This window comes from Carassius gibelio, chromosome B22, assembly GCF_023724105.1.
Source record: "Carassius gibelio isolate Cgi1373 ecotype wild population from Czech Republic chromosome B22, carGib1.2-hapl.c, whole genome shotgun sequence".
Lineage (NCBI taxonomy): Eukaryota > Metazoa > Chordata > Actinopteri > Cypriniformes > Cyprinidae > Carassius > Carassius gibelio.
The window spans coordinates 42,214,505-42,234,504 of NC_068417.1; the positions used below are offsets into that span (position 1 = coordinate 42,214,505).

Below are 20,000 nucleotides of genomic sequence, written 5' to 3' on the forward strand. Positions count from 1 at the left end.
TGGCTGGTCTTTAAATAGCCCTCTCTTTGCAACTGACTTCGCTTACGGCCATACCAACCTGGCTATGCCCGATCTCGTCCGTTCTCGGAAGCTAAGCAGGTTTCGGCCTGGTTAGTACTTGGATGGGAGACCGCCTGGGAATACCAGGTGCTGTAAACTTTTTGGACATTTTTCACTTAGTTTATAATAATTTTGCCAAAAAATAGAGTCAATGCCCGATCTCTGAATCTTAGCAGGTTTAGGTCTGGTTAGTTTTTTTATTAGAGACTGCCTAGGAATACCAGGTGCTTTAAGCTTTTGGGTTTTCTTTACTACTTATATAATGTACTGGCGATAAGATTGGCTGTTCTTTAAATAGCCCTCTCTTTGCAGCAGACTTCGCTTACGGCCATACCAACCTGGCTATGCCCGATCTCGTCTGATCTCGGAAGCTAAGCAGGTTTGGGCCTGGTTAGTATTTGGATGGGAGACCGCCTGGGAATACCAGGTGCTGTAAGCTTTTTGGACATTTTTCACTTAGTATATAATAATTTTGCCAAAAAATAGAGTCAATGCCCGATCTCTGAATATTTGCAGGTTTGGGCCTGGTTAGTACATGGATGGGAGACTGCCTGGGAATACCAGGTGCTTTAATCTTTTTGGAAAATTTCAGGAATTATATAATAATCTTTCATTTAAAAAAAAAAAAAAAAAAAAAGTCAATGCCCGATCTCTGAATCTTAGCAGGTTTAGGTCTGGTTAGTACTTTAATGAGAGACTGCCTAGGAATACCAGGTGCTTTAAGCTTTTGGGTTTTCTTTCCTACTTATATAATGTACTGGCGATAAGATTGGCTGTTCTTTAAATAGCCCTCTCTTTGCAGCAGACTTCGCTTACGGCCATACCAACCTGGCTATGCCCGATCTCGTCTGATCTCGGAAGCTAAGCAGGTTTGGGCCTGGTTAGTACTTGGATGGGAGCCCGCCTGGGTATACCAGGTGCTGTAAGCTTTTTGGACATTTTTCACTTAGTATATAATAATTTTGCCAAAAAATAGAGTCAATGCCCGATCTCTGAATATTAGCAGGTTTGGGCCTGGTTAGTACATGGATGGGAGACTGCCTGGGAATACCAGGTGCTTTAATCTTTTTGGAAAATTTCACGAATTATATAATAATCTTTCATTAAAAAAAAAAAAAAAAAGATTCAATGCCCGATCTCTGAATCTTAGCAGGTTTAGGTCTGGTTAGTACTTTGATGAGAGACTGCCTAGGAATACCAGGTGCTTTAAGCTTTTGGGTTTTCTTTCCTACTTATATAATGTACTGGCGATAAGATTGGCTGTTCTTTAAATAGCCCTCTCTTTGCAGCAGACTTCGCTTACGGCCATACCAACCTGGCTATGCCCGATCTCGTCTGATCTCGGAAGCTAAGCAGGTTTGGGCCTGGTTAGTACTTGGATGGGAGACCGCCTGGGAATACCAGGTGCTGTAAGCTTTTTGGACATTTTTCACTTAGTATATAATAATTTTGCCAAAAAATAGAGTCAATGCCCGATCTCTGAATATTTGCAGGTTTGGGCCTGGTTAGTACATGGATGGGAGACTGCCTGGGAATACCAGGTGCTTTAATCTTTTTGGAAAATTTCACGAATTATATAATAATCTTTCATTAAAAAAAAAAAAAAAGATTCAATGCCCGATCTCTGAATCTTAGCAGGTTTAGGTCTGGTTAGTACTTTGATGAGAGACTGCCTAGGAATACCAGGTGCTTTTAGCTTTTGGGTTTTCTTTCCTACTTATATAATGTACTGGCGATTAGATTGGCTGGTCTTTAAATAGCCCTCTCTTTGCAGCAGTCTTCGCTTACGGCCATACCAACCTGGCTATGCCTGATCTCGTCTGATCTCTGAAGCTAAGCAGGTTTGGGCCTGGTTAGTACTTGGATGGGAGACCGCCTGGGAATACCAGGTGCTGTAAGCTTTTTGGACATTTTTCTCTTAGTTTTTAATAATTTTGCCAAAAAATAGAGTCAATGCCCGATCTCTGAATCTTAGCAGGTTTAGGTCTGGTTAGTACTTTTATGAGAGACTGCCTAGGAATACCAGGTGCTTTAAGCTTTTGGGTTTTCTTTCCTACTTATATAATGTACTGGCGATAAGATTGGCTGGTCTTTAAATAGCCCTCTCTTTGCAGCAGACTTCGCTTACGGCCATACCAACCTGGCTATGTCCGATCTCGTCTGATCTCGGAAGCTAAGCAGGTTTGGGCCTGGTTAGTACTTGGATGGGAGACCGCCTGGGAATTCCAGGTGCTGTAAGCTTTTTGGACATTTTTCACTTAGTATATAATAATTTTGCCAAAAAATAGAGTCAGTGCCTGATCTCTGAATATTAGCAGGTTTGGGCCTGTTTAGTACATGGATGGGAGACTGCCTGGGAATATACTGCCTTTAATTATAATTTTGCATTATTGAGACACTGTTTTCCTAATGAATGTTGTTCAGTGCTTTGACGCAATGTATTTTGTTTAAAGCACTATATAAATAAAGGTGATTGATTGATTGATTGAATACCAGGTGCTGTAAGCTTTTTGGACATTTTTCACTTAGTATATAATAATTTTGCCAAAAAAAAAGTCAATGCCCGATCTCTGAATATTTGCAGGTTTGGGCCTGGTTAGTACATGGATGGGAGACAGCCTGGGAATACCAGGTGCTTTAATCTTTTTGGAAAATTTCACGAATTATATAATAATCTTTCATTAAAAAAAAAAAAAAGAGTCAATGCCCGATCTCTGAATCTTAGCAGGTTTAGGTCTGGTTAGTACTTTGATGAGAGACTGCCTAGGAATACCAGGTGCTTTAAGCTTTTGGGCTTCCTTTCCTACTTATATAATGTACTGCCGATAAGATTGGCTGGTCTTTAAATAGCCCTCTCTTTGCAACTGACTTCGCTTACGGCCATACCAACCTGGCTATGCCCGATCTCGTCCGTTCTCGGAAGCTAAGCAGGTTTCGGCCTGGTTAGTACTTGGATGGGAGACCGCCTGGGAATACCAGGTGCTGTAAACTTTTTGGACATTTTTCACTTAGTTTATAATAATTTTGCCAAAAAATAGAGTCAATGCCCGATCTCTGAATCTTAGCAGGTTTAGGTCTGGTTAGTTTTTTTATTAGAGACTGCCTAGGAATACCAGGTGCTTTAAGCTTTTGGGTTTTCTTTACTACTTATATAATGTACTGGCGATAAGATTGGCTGTTCTTTAAATAGCCCTCTCTTTGCAGCAGACTTCGCTTACGGCCATACCAACCTGGCTATGCCCGATCTCGTCTGATCTCGGAAGCTAAGCAGGTTTGGGCCTGGTTAGTATTTGGATGGGAGACCGCCTGGGAATACCAGGTGCTGTAAGCTTTTTGGACATTTTTCACTTAGTATATAATAATTTTGCCAAAAAATAGAGTCAATGCCCGATCTCTGAATATTTGCAGGTTTGGGCCTGGTTAGTACATGGATGGGAGACTGCCTGGGAATACCAGGTGCTTTAATCTTTTTGGAAAATTTCAGGAATTATATAATAATCTTTCATTTAAAAAAAAAAAAAAAAAAAAAGTCAATGCCCGATCTCTGAATCTTAGCAGGTTTAGGTCTGGTTAGTACTTTAATGAGAGACTGCCTAGGAATACCAGGTGCTTTAAGCTTTTGGGTTTTCTTTCCTACTTATATAATGTACTGGCGATAAGATTGGCTGTTCTTTAAATAGCCCTCTCTTTGCAGCAGACTTCGCTTACGGCCATACCAACCTGGCTATGCCCGATCTCGTCTGATCTCGGAAGCTAAGCAGGTTTGGGCCTGGTTAGTACTTGGATGGGAGCCCGCCTGGGTATACCAGGTGCTGTAAGCTTTTTGGACATTTTTCACTTAGTATATAATAATTTTGCCAAAAAATAGAGTCAATGCCCGATCTCTGAATATTAGCAGGTTTGGGCCTGGTTAGTACATGGATGGGAGACTGCCTGGGAATACCAGGTGCTTTAATCTTTTTGGAAAATTTCACGAATTATATAATAATCTTTCATTAAAAAAAAAAAAAAAAAGATTCAATGCCCGATCTCTGAATCTTAGCAGGTTTAGGTCTGGTTAGTACTTTGATGAGAGACTGCCTAGGAATACCAGGTGCTTTTAGCTTTTGGGTTTTCTTTCCTACTTATATAATGTACTGGCGATTAGATTGGCTGGACTTTAAATAGCCCTCTCTTTGCAGCAGTCTTCGCTTACGGCCATACCAACCTGGCTATGCCTGATCTCGTCTGATCTCTGAAGCTAAGCAGGTTTGGGCCTGGTTAGTACTTGGATGGGAGACCGCCTGGGAATACCAGGTGCTGTAAGCTTTTTGGACATTTTTCTCTTAGTTTTTAATAATTTTGCCAAAAAATAGAGTCAATGCCCGATCTCTGAATCTTAGCAGGTTTAGGTCTGGTTAGTACTTTTATGAGAGACTGCCTAGGAATACCAGGTGCTTTAAGCTTTTGGGTTTTCTTTCCTACTTATATAATGTACTGGCGATAAGATTGGCTGGTCTTTAAATAGCCCTCTCTTTGCAGCAGACTTCGCTTACGGCCATACCAACCTGGCTATGTCCGATCTCGTCTGATCTCGGAAGCTAAGCAGGTTTGGGCCTGGTTAGTACTTGGATGGGAGACCGCCTGGGAATTCCAGGTGCTGTAAGCTTTTTGGACATTTTTCACTTAGTATATAATAATTTTGCCAAAAAATAGAGTCAGTGCCTGATCTCTGAATATTAGCAGGTTTGGGCCTGTTTAGTACATGGATGGGAGACTGCCTGGGAATATACTGCCTTTAATTATAATTTTGCATTATTGAGACACTGTTTTCCTAATGAATGTTGTTCAGTGCTTTGACGCAATGTATTTTGTTTAAAGCACTATATAAATAAAGGTGATTGATTGATTGATTGAATACCAGGTGCTGTAAGCTTTTTGGACATTTTTCACTTAGTATATAATAATTTTGCCAAAAAAAAAGTCAATGCCCGATCTCTGAATATTTGCAGGTTTGGGCCTGGTTAGTACATGGATGGGAGACAGCCTGGGAATACCAGGTGCTTTAATCTTTTTGGAAAATTTCACGAATTATATAATAATCTTTCATTAAAAAAAAAAAAAAGAGTCAATGCCCGATCTCTGAATCTTAGCAGGTTTAGGTCTGGTTAGTACTTTGATGAGAGACTGCCTAGGAATACCAGGTGCTTTAAGCTTTTGGGCTTCCTTTCCTACTTATATAATGTACTGGCGATAAGATTGGCTGGTCTTTAAATAGCCCTCTCTTTGCAACAGACTTCGCTTACGGCCATACCAACCTGGCTATGCCCGATCTCGTCCGATCTTGGAAGCTAAGCACGTTTGGGCCTGGTTAGTACTTGGATGGGAGACCGCCTGGGAATACCAGGTGCTGTAAACTTTTTGGACATTTTTCACTTAGTTTATAATAATTTTGCCAAAAAATAGAGTCAATGCCCGATCTCTGAATCTTAGCAGGTTTAGGTCTGGTTAGTTTTTTTATTAGAGACTGCCTAGGAATACCAGGTGCTTTAAGCTTTTGGGTTTTCTTTCCTACTTATATAATGTACTGGCGATAAGATTGGTTGTTCTTTAAATAGCCCTCTCTTTGCAGCAGACTTCGCTTACGGCCATACCAACCTGGCTATGCCCGATCTCGTCTGATCTCGGAAGCTAAGCAGGTTTGGGCCTGGTTAGTACTTGGATGGGAGACCGCCTGGGAATACCAGGTGCTGTAAGCTTTTTGGACATTTTTCACTTAGTATATAATAATTTTGCCAAAAAATAGAGTCAATGCCCGATCTCTGAATATTAGCAGGTTTGGGCCTGGTTAGTACATGGATGGGAGACTGCCTGGGAATACCAGGTGCTTTAATCTTTTTGGAAAATTTCACGAATTATATAATAATCTTTCATTAAAAAAAAAAAAAAAGATTCAATGCCCGATCTCTGAATCTTAGCAGGTTTAGGTCTGGTTAGTACTTTGATGAGAGACTGCCTAGGAATACCAGGTGCTTTTAGCTTTTGGGTTTTCTTTCCTACTTATATAATGTACTGGCGATTAGATTGGCTGGTCTTTAAATAGCCCTCTCTTTGCAGCAGTCTTCGCTTACGGCCATACCAACCTGGCTATGCCTGATCTCGTCTGATCTCTGAAGCTAAGCAGGTTTGGGCCTGGTTAGTACTTGGATGGGAGACCGCCTGGGAATACCAGGTGCTGTAAGCTTTTTGGACATTTTTCTCTTAGTTTTTAATAATTTTGCCAAAAAATAGAGTCAATGCCCGATCTCTGAATCTTAGCAGGTTTAGGTCTGGTTAGTACTTTTATGAGAGACTGCCTAGGAATACCAGGTGCTTTAAGCTTTTGGGTTTTCTTTCCTACTTATATAATGTACTGGCGATAAGATTGGCTGGTCTTTAAATAGCCCTCTCTTTGCAGCAGACTTCGCTTACGGCCATACCAACCTGGCTATGTCCGATCTCGTCTGATCTCGGAAGCTAAGCAGGTTTGGGCCTGGTTAGTACTTGGATGGGAGACCGCCTGGGAATTCCAGGTGCTGTAAGCTTTTTGGACATTTTTCACTTAGTATATAATAATTTTGCCAAAAAATAGAGTCAGTGCCTGATCTCTGAATATTAGCAGGTTTGGGCCTGTTTAGTACATGGATGGGAGACTGCCTGGGAATATACTGCCTTTAATTATAATTTTGCATTATTGAGACACTGTTTTCCTAATGAATGTTGTTCAGTGCTTTGACGCAATGTATTTTGTTTAAAGCACTATATAAATAAAGGTGATTGATTGATTGATTGAATACCAGGTGCTGTAAGCTTTTTGGACATTTTTCACTTAGTATATAATAATTTTGCCAAAAAAAAAGTCAATGCCCGATCTCTGAATATTTGCAGGTTTGGGCCTGGTTAGTACATGGATGGGAGACAGCCTGGGAATACCAGGTGCTTTAATCTTTTTGGAAAATTTCACGAATTATATAATAATCTTTCATTAAAAAAAAAAAAAAGAGTCAATGCCCGATCTCTGAATCTTAGCAGGTTTAGGTCTGGTTAGTACTTTGATGAGAGACTGCCTAGGAATACCAGGTGCTTTAAGCTTTTGGGCTTCCTTTCCTACTTATATAATGTACTGGCGATAAGATTGGCTGGTCTTTAAATAGCCCTCTCTTTGCAACTGACTTCGCTTACGGCCATACCAACCTGGCTATGCCCGATCTCGTCCGTTCTCGGAAGCTAAGCAGGTTTCGGCCTGGTTAGTACTTGGATGGGAGACCGCCTGGGAATACCAGGTGCTGTAAACTTTTTGGACATTTTTCACTTAGTTTATAATAATTTTGCCAAAAAATAGAGTCAATGCCCGATCTCTGAATCTTAGCAGGTTTAGGTCTGGTTAGTTTTTTTATTAGAGACTGCCTAGGAATACCAGGTGCTTTAAGCTTTTGGGTTTTCTTTACTACTTATATAATGTACTGGCGATAAGATTGGCTGTTCTTTAAATAGCCCTCTCTTTGCAGCAGACTTCGCTTACGGCCATACCAACCTGGCTATGCCCGATCTCGTCTGATCTCGGAAGCTAAGCAGGTTTGGGCCTGGTTAGTACTTGGATGGGAGACCGCCTGGGAATACCAGGTGCTGTAAGCTTTTTGGACATTTTTCACTTAGTATATAATAATTTTGCCAAAAAATAGAGTCAATGCCCGATCTCTGAATATTTGCAGGTTTGGGCCTAGTTAGTACATGGATGGGAGACTGCCTGGGAATACCAGGTGCTTTAATCTTTTTGGAAAATTTCACGAATTATATAATAATCTTTCATTTAAAAAAAAAAAAAAAAAAAAAAGTCAATGCCCGATCTCTGAATCTTAGCAGGTTTAGGTCTGGTTAGTACTTTAATGAGAGACTGCCTAGGAATACCAGGTGCTTTAAGCTTTTGGGTTTTCTTTCCTACTTATATAATGTACTGGCGATAAGATTGGCTGTTCTTTAAATAGCCCTCTCTTTGCAGCAGACTTCGCTTACGGCCATACCAACCTGGCTATGCCCGATCTCGTCTGATCTCGGAAGCTAAGCAGGTTTGGGCCTGGTTAGTACTTGGATGGGAGCCCGCCTGGGTATACCAGGTGCTGTAAGCTTTTTGGACATTTTTCACTTAGTATATAATAATTTTGCCAAAAAATAGAGTCAATGCCCGATCTCTGAATATTAGCAGGTTTGGGCCTGGTTAGTACATGGATGGGAGACTGCCTGGGAATACCAGGTGCTTTAATCTTTTTGGAAAATTTCACGAATTATATAATAATCTTTCATTAAAAAAAAAAAAAAAAAGATTCAATGCCCGATCTCTGAATCTTAGCAGGTTTAGGTCTGGTTAGTACTTTGATGAGAGACTGCCTAGGAATACCAGGTGCTTTTAGCTTTTGGGTTTTCTTTCCTACTTATATAATGTACTGGCGATTAGATTGGCTGGTCTTTAAATAGCCCTCTCTTTGCAGCAGTCTTCGCTTACGGCCATACCAACCTGGCTATGCCTGATCTCGTCTGATCTCTGAAGCTAAGCAGGTTTGGGCCTGGTTAGTACTTGGATGGGAGACCGCCTGGGAATACCAGGTGCTGTAAGCTTTTTGGACATTTTTCTCTTAGTTTTTAATAATTTTGCCAAAAAATAGAGTCAATGCCCGATCTCTGAATCTTAGCAGGTTTAGGTCTGGTTAGTACTTTTATGAGAGACTGCCTAGGAATACCAGGTGCTTTAAGCTTTTGGGTTTTCTTTCCTACTTATATAATGTACTGGCGATAAGATTGGCTGGTCTTTAAATAGCCCTCTCTTTGCAGCAGACTTCGCTTACGGCCATACCAACCTGGCTATGTCCGATCTCGTCTGATCTCGGAAGTTAAGCAGGTTTGGGCCTGGTTAGTACTTGGATGGGAGACCGCCTGGGAATTCCAGGTGCTGTAAGCTTTTTGGACATTTTTCACTTAGTATATAATAATTTTGCCAAAAAATAGAGTCAGTGCCTGATCTCTGAATATTAGCAGGTTTGGGCCTGTTTAGTACATGGATGGGAGACTGCCTGGGAATATACTGCCTTTAATTATAATTTTGCATTATTGAGACACTGTTTTCCTAATGAATGTTGTTCAGTGCTTTGACGCAATGTATTTTGTTTAAAGCACTATATAAATAAAGGTGATTGATTGATTGATTGAATACCAGGTGCTGTAAGCTTTTTGGACATTTTTCACTTAGTATATAATAATTTTGCCAAAAAAAAAGTCAATGCCCGATCTCTGAATCTTAGCAGGTTTAGGTCTGGTTAGTACTTTGATGAGAGACTGCCTAGGAATACCAGGTGCTTTAAGCTTTTGGGCTTCCTTTCCTACTTATATAATGTACTGGCGATAAGATTGGCTGGTCTTTAAATAGCCCTCTCTTTGCAACTGACTTCGCTTACGGCCATACCAACCTGGCTATGCCCGATCTCGTCCGTTCTCGGAAGCTAAGCAGGTTTCGGCCTGGTTAGTACATGGATGGGAGACAGCCTGGGAATACCAGGTGCTTTAATCTTTTTGGAAAATTTCACGAATTATATAATAATCTTTCATTAAAAAAAAAAAAAGAGTCAATGCCCGATCTCTGAATCTTAGCAGGTTTAGGTCTGGTTAGTACTTTGATGAGAGACTGCCTAGGAATACCAGGTGCTTTAAGCTTTTGGGCTTCCTTTCCTACTTATATAATGTACTGGCGATAAGATTGGCTGGTCTTTAAATAGCCCTCTCTTTGCAACTGACTTCGCTTACGGCCATACCAACCTGGCTATGCCCGATCTCGTCCGTTCTCGGAAGCTAAGCAGGTTTCGGCCTGGTTAGTACTTGGATGGGAGACCGCCTGGGAATACCAGGTGCTGTAAACTTTTTGGACATTTTTCACTTAGTTTATAATAATTTTGCCAAAAAATAGAGTCAATGCCCGATCTCTGAATCTTAGCAGGTTTAGGTCTGGTTAGTTTTTTTATTAGAGACTGCCTAGGAATACCAGGTGCTTTAAGCTTTTGGGTTTTCTTTACTACTTATATAATGTACTGGCGATAAGATTGGCTGTTCTTTAAATAGCCCTCTCTTTGCAGCAGACTTCGCTTACGGCCATACCAACCTGGCTATGCCCGATCTCGTCTGATCTCGGAAGCTAAGCAGGTTTGGGCCTGGTTAGTACTTGGATGGGAGACCGCCTGGGAATACCAGGTGCTGTAAGCTTTTTGGACATTTTTCACTTAGTATATAATAATTTTGCCAAAAAATAGAGTCAATGCCCGATCTCTGAATATTTGCAGGTTTGGGCCTGGTTAGTACATGGATGGGAGACTGCCTGGGAATACCAGGTGCTTTAATCTTTTTGGAAAATTTCACGAATTATATAATAATCTTTCATTAAAAAAAAAAAAAAAAAGATTCAATGCCCGATCTCTGAATCTTAGCAGGTTTAGGTCTGGTTAGTACTTTGATGAGAGACTGCCTAGGAATACCAGGTGCTTTTAGCTTTTGGGTTTTCTTTCCTACTTATATAATGTACTGGCGATTAGATTGGCTGGTCTTTAAATAGCCCTCTCTTTGCAGCAGTCTTCGCTTACGGCCATACCAACCTGGCTATGCCTGATCTCGTCTGATCTCTGAAGCTAAGCAGGTTTGGGCCTGGTTAGTACTTGGATGGGAGACCGCCTGGGAATACCAGGTGCTGTAAGCTTTTTGGACATTTTTCTCTTAGTTTTTAATAATTTTGCCAAAAAATAGAGTCAATGCCCGATCTCTGAATCTTAGCAGGTTTAGGTCTGGTTAGTACTTTTATGAGAGACTGCCTAGGAATACCAGGTGCTTTAAGCTTTTGGGTTTTCTTTCCTACTTATATAATGTACTGGCGATAAGATTGGCTGGTCTTTAAATAGCCCTCTCTTTGCAGCAGACTTCGCTTACGGCCATACCAACCTGGCTATGTCCGATCTCGTCTGATCTCGGAAGCTAAGCAGGTTTGGGCCTGGTTAGTACTTGGATGGGAGACCGCCTGGGAATTCCAGGTGCTGTAAGCTTTTTGGACATTTTTCACTTAGTATATAATAATTTTGCCAAAAAATAGAGTCAGTGCCTGATCTCTGAATATTAGCAGGTTTGGGCCTGTTTAGTACATGGATGGGAGACTGCCTGGGAATATACTGCCTTTAATTATAATTTTGCATTATTGAGACACTGTTTTCCTAATGAATGTTGTTCAGTGCTTTGACGCAATGTATTTTGTTTAAAGCACTATATAAATAAAGGTGATTGATTGATTGATTGAATACCAGGTGCTGTAAGCTTTTTGGACATTTTTCACTTAGTATATAATAATTTTGCCAAAAAAAAAGTCAATGCCCGATCTCTGAATATTTGCAGGTTTGGGCCTGGTTAGTACATGGATGGGAGACAGCCTGGGAATACCAGGTGCTTTAATCTTTTTGGAAAATTTCACGAATTATATAATAATCTTTCATTAAAAAAAAAAAAAAAAAGAGTCAATGCCCGATCTCTGAATCTTAGCAGGTTTAGGTCTGGTTAGTACTTTGATGAGAGACTGCCTAGGAATACCAGGTGCTTTAAGCTTTTGGGCTTCCTTTCCTACTTATATAATGTACTGGCGATAAGATTGGCTGGTCTTTAAATAGCCCTCTCTTTGCAACAGACTTCGCTTACGGCCATACCAACCTGGCTATGCCCGATCTCGTCTGATCTCGGAAGCTAAGCAGGTTTGGGCCTGGTTAGTACTTGGATGGGAGACCGCCTGGGAATACCAGGTGCTGTAAGCTTTTTGGACATTTTTCACTTAGTATATAATAATTTTGCCAAAAAATAGAGTCAATGCCCGATCTCTGAATATTTGCAGGTTTGGGCCTGGTTAGTACATGGATGGGAGACTGCCTGGGAATACCAGGTGCTTTAATCTTTTTGGAAAATTTCACGAATTATATAATAATCTTTCATTAAAAAAAAAAAAAAAAAAGATTCAATGCCCGATCTCTGAATCTTAGCAGGTTTAGGTCTGGTTAGTACTTTGATGAGAGACTGCCTAGGAATACCAGGTGCTTTTAGCTTTTGGGTTTTCTTTCCTACTTATATAATGTACTGGCGATTAGATTGGCTGCTCTTTAAATAGCCCTCTCTTTGCAGCAGTCTTCGCTTACGGCCATACCAACCTGGCTATGCCTGATCTCGTCTGATCTCTGAAGCTAAGCAGGTTTGGGCCTGGTTAGTACTTGGATGGGAGACCGCCTGGGAATACCAGGTGCTGTAAGCTTTTTGGACATTTTTCTCTTAGTTTTTAATAATTTTGCCAAAAAATAGAGTCAATGCCCGATCTCTGAATCTTAGCAGGTTTAGGTCTGGTTAGTACTTTTATGAGAGACTGCCTAGGAATACCAGGTGCTTTAAGCTTTTGGGTTTTCTTTCCTACTTATATAATGTACTGGCGATAAGATTGGCTGTTCTTTAAATAGCCCTCTCTTTGCAGCAGACTTCGCTTACGGCCATACCAACCTGGCTATGCCCGATCTCGTCTGATCTCGGAAGCTAAGCAGGTTTGGGCCTGGTTAGTACTTGGATGGGAGACCGCCTGGGAACACCAGGTGCTGTAAGCTTTTTGGACATTTTTCACTTAGTTTTTAATAATTTTGCCAAAAAATAGAGTCAATGCCCGATCTCTGAATCTTAGCAGGTTTAGGTCTGGTTAGTACTTTTATGAGAGACTGCCTAGGAATACCAGGTGCTTTAAGCTTTTGGGTTTTCTTTCCTAATTATATAATGTACTGGCGATAAGATTGGCTGTTCTTTAAATAGCCCTCTCTTTGCAGCAGACTTTGCTTACGGCCAGACCAACCTGGCTATGCCCGATCTCGTCTGATCTCGGAAGCTAAGCAGGTTTGGGCCTGGTTAGTACTTGGATGGGAGCCCGCCTGGGTATACCAGGTGCTGTAAGCTTTTTGGACATTTTTCACTTAGTATATAATAATTTTGCCAAAAAATAGAGTCAATGCCCGATCTCTGAATATTAGCAGGTTTGGGCCTGGTTAGTACATGGATGGGAGACTGCCTGGGAATACCAGGTGCTTTAATCTTTTTGGAAAATTTCACGAATTATATAATAATCTTTCATAAAAAAAAAAAAAAAAAAAGATTCAATGCCCGATCTCTGAATCTTAGCAGGTTTAGGTCTGGTTAGTACTTTGATGAGAGACTGCCTAGGAATACCAGGTGCTTTTAGCTTTTGGGTTTTCTTTCCTACTTATATAATGTACTGGCGATTAGATTGGCTGGTCTTTAAATAGCCCTCTCTTTGCAGCAGTCTTCGCTTACGGCCATACCAACCTGGCTATGCCTGATCTCGTCTGATCTCTGAAGCTAAGCAGGTTTGGGCCTGGTTAGTACTTGGATGGGAGACCGCCTGGGAATACCAGGTGCTGTAAGCTTTATGGACATTTTTCTCTTAGTTTTTAAAAATTTTGCCAAAAAATAGAGTCAATGCCCGATCTCTGAATCTTAGCAGGTTTAGGTCTGGTTAGTACTTTTATGAGAGACTGCCTAGGAATACCAGGTGCTTTAAGCTTTTGGGTTTTCTTTCCTACTTATATAATGTACTGGCGATAAGATTGGCTGGTCTTTAAATAGCCCTCTCTTTGCAGCAGACTTCGCTTACGGCCATACCAACCTGGCTATGTCCGATCTTGTCTGATCTCGGAAGCTAAGCAGGTTTGGGCCTGGTTAGTACTTGGATGGGAGACCGCCTGGGAATTCCAGGTGCTGTAAGCTTTTTGGACATTTTTCACTTAGTATATAATAATTTTGTCAAAAAATAGAGTCAGTGCCTGATCTCTGAATATTAGCAGGTTTGGGCCTGTTTAGTACATGGATGGGAGACTGCATGGGAATATACTGCCTTTAATTATAATTTTGCATTATTGAGACACTGTTTTCCTAATGAATGTTGTTCAGTGCTTTGACGCAATGTATTTTGTTTAAAGCACTATATAAATAAAGGTGATTGATTGATTGATTGAATACCAGGTGCTGTAAGCTATTTGGACATTTTTCACTTAGTATATAATAATTTTGCCAAAAAAAAAGTCAATGCCCGATCTCTGAATATTTGCAGGTTTGGGCCTGGTTAGTACATGGATGGGAGACAGCCTGGGAATACCAGGTGCTTTAATCTTTTTGGAAAATTTCACGAATTATATAATAATCTTTCATTAAAAAAAAAAAAAGAGTCAATGCCCGATCTCTGAATCTTAGCAGGTTTAGGTCTGGTTAGTTTTTTTATTAGAGACTGCCTAGGAATACCAGGTGCTTTAAGCTTTTGGGTTTTCTTTACTACTTATATAATGTACTGGCGATAAGATTGGCTGTTCTTTAAATAGCCCTCTCTTTGCAGCAGACTTCGCTTACGGCCATACCAACCTGGCTATGCCCGATCTCGTCTGATCTCGGAAGCTAAGCAGGTTTGGGCCTGGTTAGTACTTGGATGGGAGACCGCCTGGGAATACCAGGTGCTGTAAGCTTTTTGGACATTTTTCACTTAGTATATAATAATTTTGCCAAAAAAATAGAGTCAATGCCCGATCTCTGAATATTTGCAGGTTTGGGCCTGGTTAGTACATGGATGGGAGACTGCCTGGGAATACCAGGTGCTTTAATCTTTTTGGAAAATTTCACGAATTATATAATAATCTTTCATTAAAAAAAAAAAAAAGATTCAATGCCCGATCTCTGAATCTTAGCAGGTTTAGGTCTGGTTAGTACTTTGATGAGAGACTGCCTAGGAATACCAGGTGCTTTTAGCTTTTGGGTTTTCTTTCCTACTTATATAATGTACTGGCGATAAGATTGGCTGGTCTTTAAATAGCCCTCTCTTTGCAGCAGTCTTCGCTTACGGCCATACCATCCTGGCTATGCCCGATCTCGTCTGATCTCGGAAGCTAAGCAGGTTTGGGCCTGGTTAGTACTTGGATGGGAGCCCGCCTGGGTATACCAGGTGCTGTAAGCTTTTTGGACATTTTTCACTTAGTATATAATAATTTTGCCAAAAAATAGAGTCAATGCCCGATCTCTGAATATTAGCAGGTTTGGGCCTGGTTAGTACATGGATGGGAGACTGCCTGGGAATACCAGGTGCTTTAATCTTTTTGGAAAATTTCACGAATTATATAATAATCTTTCATAAAAAAAAAAAAAAAAGATTCAATGCCCGATCTCTGAATCTTAGCAGGTTTAGGTCTGGTTAGTACTTTGATGAGAGACTGCCTAGGAATACCAGGTGCTTTTAGCTTTTGGGTTTTCTTTCCTACTTATATAATGTACTGGCGATTAGATTGGCTGGTCTTTAAATAGCCCTCTCTTTGCAGCAGTCTTCGCTTACGGCCATACCAACCTGGCTATGCCTGATCTCGTCTGATCTCTGAAGCTAAGCAGGTTTGGGCCTGGTTAGTACTTGGATGGGAGACCGCCTGGGAATACCAGGTGCTGTAAGCTTTTTGGACATTTTTCTCTTAGTTTTTAATAATTTTGCCAAAAAATAGAGTCAATGCTCGATCTCTGAATCTTAGCAGGTTTAGGTCTGGTTAGTACTTTTATGAGAGACTGCCTAGGAATACCAGGTGCTTTAAGCTTTTGGGTTTTCTTTCCTACTTATATAATGTACTGGCGATAAGATTGGCTGGTCTTTAAATAGCCCTCTCTTTGCAGCAGACTTCGCTTACGGCCATACCAACCTGGCTATGTCCGATCTTGTCTGATCTCGGAAGCTAAGCAGGTTTGGGCCTGGTTAGTACTTGGATGGGAGACCGCCTGGGAATTCCAGGTGCTGTAAGCTTTTTGGACATTTTTCACTTAGTATATAATAATTTTGTCAAAAAATAGAGTCAGTGCCTGATCTCTGAATATTAGCAGGTTTGGGCCTGTTTAGTACATGGATGGGAGACTGCATGGGAATATACTGCCTTTAATTATAATTTTGCATTATTGAGACACTGTTTTCCTAATGAATGTTGTTCAGTGCTTTGACGCAATGTATTTTGTTTAAAGCACTATATAAATAAAGGTGATTGATTGATTGATTGAATACCAGGTGCTGTAAGCTATTTGGACATTTTTCACTTAGTATATAATAATTTTGCCAAAAAAAAAGTCAATGCCCGATCTCTGAATATTTGCAGGTTTGGGCCTGGTTAGTACATGGATGGGAGACAGCCTGGGAATACCAGGTGCTTTAATCTTTTTGGAAAATTTCACGAATTATATAATAATCTTTCATTAAAAAAAAAAAAAAGAGTCAATGCCCGATCTCTGAATCTTAGCAGGTTTAGGTCTGGTTAGTTTTTTTATTAGAGACTGCCTAGGAATACCAGGTGCTTTAAGCTTTTGGGTTTTCTTTACTACTTATATAATGTACTGGCGATAAGATTGGCTGTTCTTTAAATAGCCCTCTCTTTGCAGCAGACTTCGCTTACGGCCATACCAACCTGGCTATGCCCGATCTCGTCTGATCTCGGAAGCTAAGCAGGTTTGGGCCTGGTTAGTACTTGGATGGGAGACCGCCTGGGAATACCAGGTGCTGTAAGCTTTTTGGACATTTTTCACTTAGTATATAATAATTTTGCCAAAAAATAGAGTCAATGCCCGATCTCTGAATATTTGCAGGTTTGGGCCTGGTTAGTACATGGATGGGAGACTGCCTGGGAATACCAGGTGCTTTAATCTTTTTGGAAAATTTCACGAATTATATAATAATCTTTCATTAAAAAAAAAAAAAAGATTCAATGCCCGATCTCTGAATCTTAGCAGGTTTAGGTCTGGTTAGTACTTTGATGAGAGACTGCCTAGGAATACCAGGTGCTTTAAGCTTTTGGGTTTTCTTTACTACTTATATAATGTACTGGCGATAAGATTGGCTGGTCTTTAAATAGCCCTCTCTTTGCAGCAGACTTCGCTTACGGCCATACCAACCTGGCTATGTCCGATCTCGTCTGATCTCGGAAGCTAAGCAGGTTTGGGCCTGGTTAGTACTTGGATGGGAGACCGCCTGGGAATTCCAGGTGCTGTAAGCTTTTTGGACATTTTTCACTTAGTATATAATAATTTTGCCAAAAAATAGAGTCAGTGCCTGATCTCTGAATATTAGCAGGTTTGGGCCTGTTTAGTACATGGATGGGAGACTGCCTGGGAATATACTGCCTTTAATTATAATTTTGCATTATTGAGACACTGTTTTCCTAATGAATGTTGTTCAGTGCTTTGACGCAATGTATTTTGTTTAAAGCACTATATAAATAAAGGTGATTGATTGATTGATTGAATACCAGGTGCTGTAAGCTTTTTGGACATTTTTCACTTAGTATATAATAATTTTGCCAAAAAAAAAGTCAATGCCCGATCTCTGAATATTTGCAGGTTTGGGCCTGGTTAGTACATGGATGGGAGACAGCCTGGGAATACCAGGTGCTTTAATCTTTTTGGAAAATTTCACGAATTATATAATAATCTTTCATTAAAAAAAAAAAAAGAGTCAATGCCCGATCTCTGAATCTTAGCAGGTTTAGGTCTGGTTAGTACTTTGATGAGAGACTGCCTAGGAATACCAGGTGCTTTAAGCTTTTGGGCTTCCTTTCCTACTTATATAATGTACTGGCGATAAGATTGGCTGGTCTTTAAATAGCCCTCTCTTTGCAACTGACTTCGCTTACGGCCATACCAACCTGGCTATGCCCGATCTCGTCCGTTCTCGGAAGCTAAGCAGGTTTCGGCCTGGTTAGTACTTGGATGGGAGACCGCCTGGGAATACCAGGTGCTGTAAACTTTTTGGACATTTTTCACTTAGTTTATAATAATTTTGCCAAAAAATAGAGTCAATGCCCGATCTCTGAATCTTAGCAGGTTTAGGTCTGGTTAGTTTTTTTATTAGAGACTGCCTAGGAATACCAGGTGCTTTAAGCTTTTGGGTTTTCTTTACTACTTATATAATGTACTGGCGATAAGATTGGCTGTTCTTTAAATAGCCCTCTCTTTGCAGCAGACTTCGCTTACGGCCATACCAACCTGGCTATGCCCGATCTCGTCTGATCTCGGAAGCTAAGCAGGTTTGGGCCTGGTTAGTACTTGGATGGGAGACCGCCTGGGAATACCAGGTGCTGTAAGCTTTTTGGACATTTTTCACTTAGTATATAATAATTTTGCCAAAAAATAGAGTCAATGCCCGATCTCTGAATATTTGCAGGTTTGGGCCTGGTTAGTACATGGATGGGAGACTGCCTGGGAATACCAGGTGCTTTAATCTTTTTGGAAAATTTCACGAATTATATAATAATCTTTCATTTAAAAAAAAAAAAAAAAAAAAAGTCAATGCCCGATCTCTGAATCTTAGCAGGTTTAGGTCTGGTTAGTACTTTAATGAGAGACTGCCTAGGAATACCAGGTGCTTTAAGCTTTTGGGTTTTCTTTCCTACTTATATAATGTACTGGCGATAAGATTGGCTGTTCTTTAAATAGCCCTCTCTTTGCAGCAGACTTCGCTTACGGCCATACCAACCTGGCTATGCCCGATCTCGTCTGATCTCGGAAGCTAAGCAGGTTTGGGCCTGGTTAGTACTTGGATGGGAGCCCGCCTGGGTATACCAGGTGCTGTAAGCTTTTTGGACATTTTTCACTTAGTATATAATAATTTTGCCAAAAAATAGAGTCAATGCCCGATCTCTGAATATTAGCAGGTTTGGGCCTGGTTAGTACATGGATGGGAGACTGCCTGGGAATACCAGGTGCTTTAATCTTTTTGGAAAATTTCACGAATTATATAATAATCTTTCATTAAAAAAAAAAAAAAAAAGATTCAATGCCCGATCTCTGAATCTTAGCAGGTTTAGGTCTGGTTAGTACTTTGATGAGAGACTGCCTAGGAATACCAGGTGCTTTTAGCTTTTGGGTTTTCTTTCCTACTTATATAATGTACTGGCGATTAGATTGGCTGGTCTTTAAATAGCCCTCTCTTTGCAGCAGTCTTCGCTTACGGCCATACCAACCTGGCTATGCCTGATCTCGTCTGATCTCTGAAGCTAAGCAGGTTTGGGCCTGGTTAGTACTTGGATGGGAGACCGCCTGGGAATACCAGGTGCTGTAAGCTTTTTGGACATTTTTCTCTTAGTTTTTAATAATTTTGCCAAAAAATAGAGTCAATGCCCGATCTCTGAATCTTAGCAGGTTTAGGTCTGGTTAGTACTTTTATGAGAGACTGCCTAGGAATACCAGGTGCTTTAAGCTTTTGGGTTTTCTTTCCTACTTATATAATGTACTGGCGATAAGATTGGCTGGTCTTTAAATAGCCCTCTCTTTGCAGCAGACTTCGCTTACGGCCATACCAACCTGGCTATGTCCGATCTCGTCTGATCTCGGAAGCTAAGCAGGTTTGGGCCTGGTTAGTACTTGGATGGGAGACCGCCTGGGAATTCCAGGTGCTGTAAGCTTTTTGGACATTTTTCACTTAGTATATAATAATTTTGCCAAAAAATAGAGTCAGTGCCTGATCTCTGAATATTAGCAGGTTTGGGCCTGTTTAGTACATGGATGGGAGACTGCCTGGGAATATACTGCCTTTAATTATAATTTTGCATTATTGAGACACTGTTTTCCTAATGAATGTTGTTCAGTGCTTTGACGCAATGTATTTTGTTTAAAGCACTATATAAATAAAGGTGATTGATTGATTGATTGAATACCAGGTGCTGTAAGCTTTTTGGACATTTTTCACTTAGTATATAATAATTTTGCCAAAAAAAAAGTCAATGCCCGATCTCTGAATATTTGCAGGTTTGGGCCTGGTTAGTACATGGATGGGAGACAGCCTGGGAATACCAGGTGCTTTAATC

General features: G+C 40.6%; 41 non-coding genes and 1 pseudogene across 41 annotated transcripts; all 42 read left to right on the top strand.

Moving 5' to 3' along the window:
• Positions 1 to 40: 40 nt before the first annotated feature.
• On the top strand, positions 41 to 159 carry LOC128005309 (5S ribosomal RNA). The gene has a single exon (XR_008177966.1). It is a non-coding gene; the product is annotated as a 5S ribosomal RNA (ribosomal RNA).
• Positions 160 to 380: 221 nt separating this feature from the next.
• Positions 381 to 499, top strand: LOC127996661 (5S ribosomal RNA). The gene has a single exon (XR_008169557.1). It is a non-coding gene; the product is annotated as a 5S ribosomal RNA (ribosomal RNA).
• A 371-nt stretch (positions 500 to 870) lies between these two features.
• Positions 871 to 989, top strand: LOC128002789 (5S ribosomal RNA). The gene has a single exon (XR_008175527.1). It is a non-coding gene; the product is annotated as a 5S ribosomal RNA (ribosomal RNA).
• A 368-nt stretch (positions 990 to 1,357) lies between these two features.
• LOC127996001 (5S ribosomal RNA) lies at positions 1,358 to 1,476 on the top strand. The gene has a single exon (XR_008168924.1). It is a non-coding gene; the product is annotated as a 5S ribosomal RNA (ribosomal RNA).
• Positions 1,477 to 1,842: 366 nt separating this feature from the next.
• LOC127997952 (5S ribosomal RNA) lies at positions 1,843 to 1,961 on the top strand. Its single transcript, XR_008170807.1, has one exon. It is a non-coding gene; the product is annotated as a 5S ribosomal RNA (ribosomal RNA).
• Positions 1,962 to 2,182: 221 nt separating this feature from the next.
• LOC127997660 (5S ribosomal RNA) lies at positions 2,183 to 2,301 on the top strand. The gene has a single exon (XR_008170523.1). It is a non-coding gene; the product is annotated as a 5S ribosomal RNA (ribosomal RNA).
• A 631-nt stretch (positions 2,302 to 2,932) lies between these two features.
• LOC128005310 (5S ribosomal RNA) lies at positions 2,933 to 3,051 on the top strand. Its single transcript, XR_008177967.1, has one exon. It is a non-coding gene; the product is annotated as a 5S ribosomal RNA (ribosomal RNA).
• Positions 3,052 to 3,272: 221 nt separating this feature from the next.
• Positions 3,273 to 3,391, top strand: LOC127996662 (5S ribosomal RNA). Its single transcript, XR_008169558.1, has one exon. It is a non-coding gene; the product is annotated as a 5S ribosomal RNA (ribosomal RNA).
• A 371-nt stretch (positions 3,392 to 3,762) lies between these two features.
• On the top strand, positions 3,763 to 3,881 carry LOC128002790 (5S ribosomal RNA). Its single transcript, XR_008175528.1, has one exon. It is a non-coding gene; the product is annotated as a 5S ribosomal RNA (ribosomal RNA).
• Positions 3,882 to 4,249: 368 nt separating this feature from the next.
• Positions 4,250 to 4,368, top strand: LOC127997953 (5S ribosomal RNA). Its single transcript, XR_008170808.1, has one exon. It is a non-coding gene; the product is annotated as a 5S ribosomal RNA (ribosomal RNA).
• Positions 4,369 to 4,589: 221 nt separating this feature from the next.
• On the top strand, positions 4,590 to 4,708 carry LOC127997662 (5S ribosomal RNA). The gene has a single exon (XR_008170524.1). It is a non-coding gene; the product is annotated as a 5S ribosomal RNA (ribosomal RNA).
• A 631-nt stretch (positions 4,709 to 5,339) lies between these two features.
• LOC128004294 (5S ribosomal RNA) lies at positions 5,340 to 5,458 on the top strand. Its single transcript, XR_008176987.1, has one exon. It is a non-coding gene; the product is annotated as a 5S ribosomal RNA (ribosomal RNA).
• Positions 5,459 to 5,679: 221 nt separating this feature from the next.
• LOC127996013 (5S ribosomal RNA) lies at positions 5,680 to 5,798 on the top strand. The gene has a single exon (XR_008168935.1). It is a non-coding gene; the product is annotated as a 5S ribosomal RNA (ribosomal RNA).
• Positions 5,799 to 6,164: 366 nt separating this feature from the next.
• Positions 6,165 to 6,283, top strand: LOC127997954 (5S ribosomal RNA). Its single transcript, XR_008170809.1, has one exon. It is a non-coding gene; the product is annotated as a 5S ribosomal RNA (ribosomal RNA).
• A 221-nt stretch (positions 6,284 to 6,504) lies between these two features.
• Positions 6,505 to 6,623, top strand: LOC127997664 (5S ribosomal RNA). Its single transcript, XR_008170526.1, has one exon. It is a non-coding gene; the product is annotated as a 5S ribosomal RNA (ribosomal RNA).
• Positions 6,624 to 7,254: 631 nt separating this feature from the next.
• On the top strand, positions 7,255 to 7,373 carry LOC128005311 (5S ribosomal RNA). The gene has a single exon (XR_008177968.1). It is a non-coding gene; the product is annotated as a 5S ribosomal RNA (ribosomal RNA).
• Positions 7,374 to 7,594: 221 nt separating this feature from the next.
• On the top strand, positions 7,595 to 7,713 carry LOC127996025 (5S ribosomal RNA). Its single transcript, XR_008168946.1, has one exon. It is a non-coding gene; the product is annotated as a 5S ribosomal RNA (ribosomal RNA).
• A 372-nt stretch (positions 7,714 to 8,085) lies between these two features.
• LOC128002791 (5S ribosomal RNA) lies at positions 8,086 to 8,204 on the top strand. Its single transcript, XR_008175529.1, has one exon. It is a non-coding gene; the product is annotated as a 5S ribosomal RNA (ribosomal RNA).
• Positions 8,205 to 8,572: 368 nt separating this feature from the next.
• Positions 8,573 to 8,691, top strand: LOC127997955 (5S ribosomal RNA). The gene has a single exon (XR_008170810.1). It is a non-coding gene; the product is annotated as a 5S ribosomal RNA (ribosomal RNA).
• A 221-nt stretch (positions 8,692 to 8,912) lies between these two features.
• Positions 8,913 to 9,031, top strand: LOC127994913 (5S ribosomal RNA). Its single transcript, XR_008167879.1, has one exon. It is a non-coding gene; the product is annotated as a 5S ribosomal RNA (ribosomal RNA).
• A 487-nt stretch (positions 9,032 to 9,518) lies between these two features.
• On the top strand, positions 9,519 to 9,637 carry LOC128007266 (uncharacterized; annotated as a pseudogene).
• A 227-nt stretch (positions 9,638 to 9,864) lies between these two features.
• Positions 9,865 to 9,983, top strand: LOC128005312 (5S ribosomal RNA). Its single transcript, XR_008177969.1, has one exon. It is a non-coding gene; the product is annotated as a 5S ribosomal RNA (ribosomal RNA).
• A 221-nt stretch (positions 9,984 to 10,204) lies between these two features.
• On the top strand, positions 10,205 to 10,323 carry LOC127996036 (5S ribosomal RNA). Its single transcript, XR_008168957.1, has one exon. It is a non-coding gene; the product is annotated as a 5S ribosomal RNA (ribosomal RNA).
• Positions 10,324 to 10,691: 368 nt separating this feature from the next.
• On the top strand, positions 10,692 to 10,810 carry LOC127997956 (5S ribosomal RNA). Its single transcript, XR_008170811.1, has one exon. It is a non-coding gene; the product is annotated as a 5S ribosomal RNA (ribosomal RNA).
• Positions 10,811 to 11,031: 221 nt separating this feature from the next.
• On the top strand, positions 11,032 to 11,150 carry LOC127997665 (5S ribosomal RNA). Its single transcript, XR_008170527.1, has one exon. It is a non-coding gene; the product is annotated as a 5S ribosomal RNA (ribosomal RNA).
• A 634-nt stretch (positions 11,151 to 11,784) lies between these two features.
• Positions 11,785 to 11,903, top strand: LOC127996048 (5S ribosomal RNA). The gene has a single exon (XR_008168968.1). It is a non-coding gene; the product is annotated as a 5S ribosomal RNA (ribosomal RNA).
• A 369-nt stretch (positions 11,904 to 12,272) lies between these two features.
• On the top strand, positions 12,273 to 12,391 carry LOC127997957 (5S ribosomal RNA). Its single transcript, XR_008170812.1, has one exon. It is a non-coding gene; the product is annotated as a 5S ribosomal RNA (ribosomal RNA).
• A 221-nt stretch (positions 12,392 to 12,612) lies between these two features.
• On the top strand, positions 12,613 to 12,731 carry LOC127988804 (5S ribosomal RNA). The gene has a single exon (XR_008161960.1). It is a non-coding gene; the product is annotated as a 5S ribosomal RNA (ribosomal RNA).
• A 221-nt stretch (positions 12,732 to 12,952) lies between these two features.
• On the top strand, positions 12,953 to 13,071 carry LOC128004622 (5S ribosomal RNA). The gene has a single exon (XR_008177308.1). It is a non-coding gene; the product is annotated as a 5S ribosomal RNA (ribosomal RNA).
• A 369-nt stretch (positions 13,072 to 13,440) lies between these two features.
• On the top strand, positions 13,441 to 13,559 carry LOC127997958 (5S ribosomal RNA). Its single transcript, XR_008170813.1, has one exon. It is a non-coding gene; the product is annotated as a 5S ribosomal RNA (ribosomal RNA).
• A 221-nt stretch (positions 13,560 to 13,780) lies between these two features.
• On the top strand, positions 13,781 to 13,899 carry LOC128003151 (5S ribosomal RNA). Its single transcript, XR_008175880.1, has one exon. It is a non-coding gene; the product is annotated as a 5S ribosomal RNA (ribosomal RNA).
• A 630-nt stretch (positions 13,900 to 14,529) lies between these two features.
• Positions 14,530 to 14,648, top strand: LOC127996059 (5S ribosomal RNA). The gene has a single exon (XR_008168979.1). It is a non-coding gene; the product is annotated as a 5S ribosomal RNA (ribosomal RNA).
• Positions 14,649 to 15,014: 366 nt separating this feature from the next.
• On the top strand, positions 15,015 to 15,133 carry LOC128004552 (5S ribosomal RNA). Its single transcript, XR_008177240.1, has one exon. It is a non-coding gene; the product is annotated as a 5S ribosomal RNA (ribosomal RNA).
• A 366-nt stretch (positions 15,134 to 15,499) lies between these two features.
• LOC127997960 (5S ribosomal RNA) lies at positions 15,500 to 15,618 on the top strand. The gene has a single exon (XR_008170815.1). It is a non-coding gene; the product is annotated as a 5S ribosomal RNA (ribosomal RNA).
• A 221-nt stretch (positions 15,619 to 15,839) lies between these two features.
• On the top strand, positions 15,840 to 15,958 carry LOC128003152 (5S ribosomal RNA). Its single transcript, XR_008175881.1, has one exon. It is a non-coding gene; the product is annotated as a 5S ribosomal RNA (ribosomal RNA).
• A 631-nt stretch (positions 15,959 to 16,589) lies between these two features.
• Positions 16,590 to 16,708, top strand: LOC127996070 (5S ribosomal RNA). The gene has a single exon (XR_008168990.1). It is a non-coding gene; the product is annotated as a 5S ribosomal RNA (ribosomal RNA).
• Positions 16,709 to 17,073: 365 nt separating this feature from the next.
• On the top strand, positions 17,074 to 17,192 carry LOC127997666 (5S ribosomal RNA). The gene has a single exon (XR_008170528.1). It is a non-coding gene; the product is annotated as a 5S ribosomal RNA (ribosomal RNA).
• A 630-nt stretch (positions 17,193 to 17,822) lies between these two features.
• LOC128005314 (5S ribosomal RNA) lies at positions 17,823 to 17,941 on the top strand. Its single transcript, XR_008177972.1, has one exon. It is a non-coding gene; the product is annotated as a 5S ribosomal RNA (ribosomal RNA).
• A 221-nt stretch (positions 17,942 to 18,162) lies between these two features.
• LOC127996083 (5S ribosomal RNA) lies at positions 18,163 to 18,281 on the top strand. Its single transcript, XR_008169002.1, has one exon. It is a non-coding gene; the product is annotated as a 5S ribosomal RNA (ribosomal RNA).
• A 371-nt stretch (positions 18,282 to 18,652) lies between these two features.
• LOC128002792 (5S ribosomal RNA) lies at positions 18,653 to 18,771 on the top strand. The gene has a single exon (XR_008175530.1). It is a non-coding gene; the product is annotated as a 5S ribosomal RNA (ribosomal RNA).
• A 368-nt stretch (positions 18,772 to 19,139) lies between these two features.
• LOC127997961 (5S ribosomal RNA) lies at positions 19,140 to 19,258 on the top strand. Its single transcript, XR_008170816.1, has one exon. It is a non-coding gene; the product is annotated as a 5S ribosomal RNA (ribosomal RNA).
• Positions 19,259 to 19,479: 221 nt separating this feature from the next.
• Positions 19,480 to 19,598, top strand: LOC127997667 (5S ribosomal RNA). The gene has a single exon (XR_008170529.1). It is a non-coding gene; the product is annotated as a 5S ribosomal RNA (ribosomal RNA).
• The last annotated feature ends 402 nt before the right edge of the window (positions 19,599 to 20,000 follow it).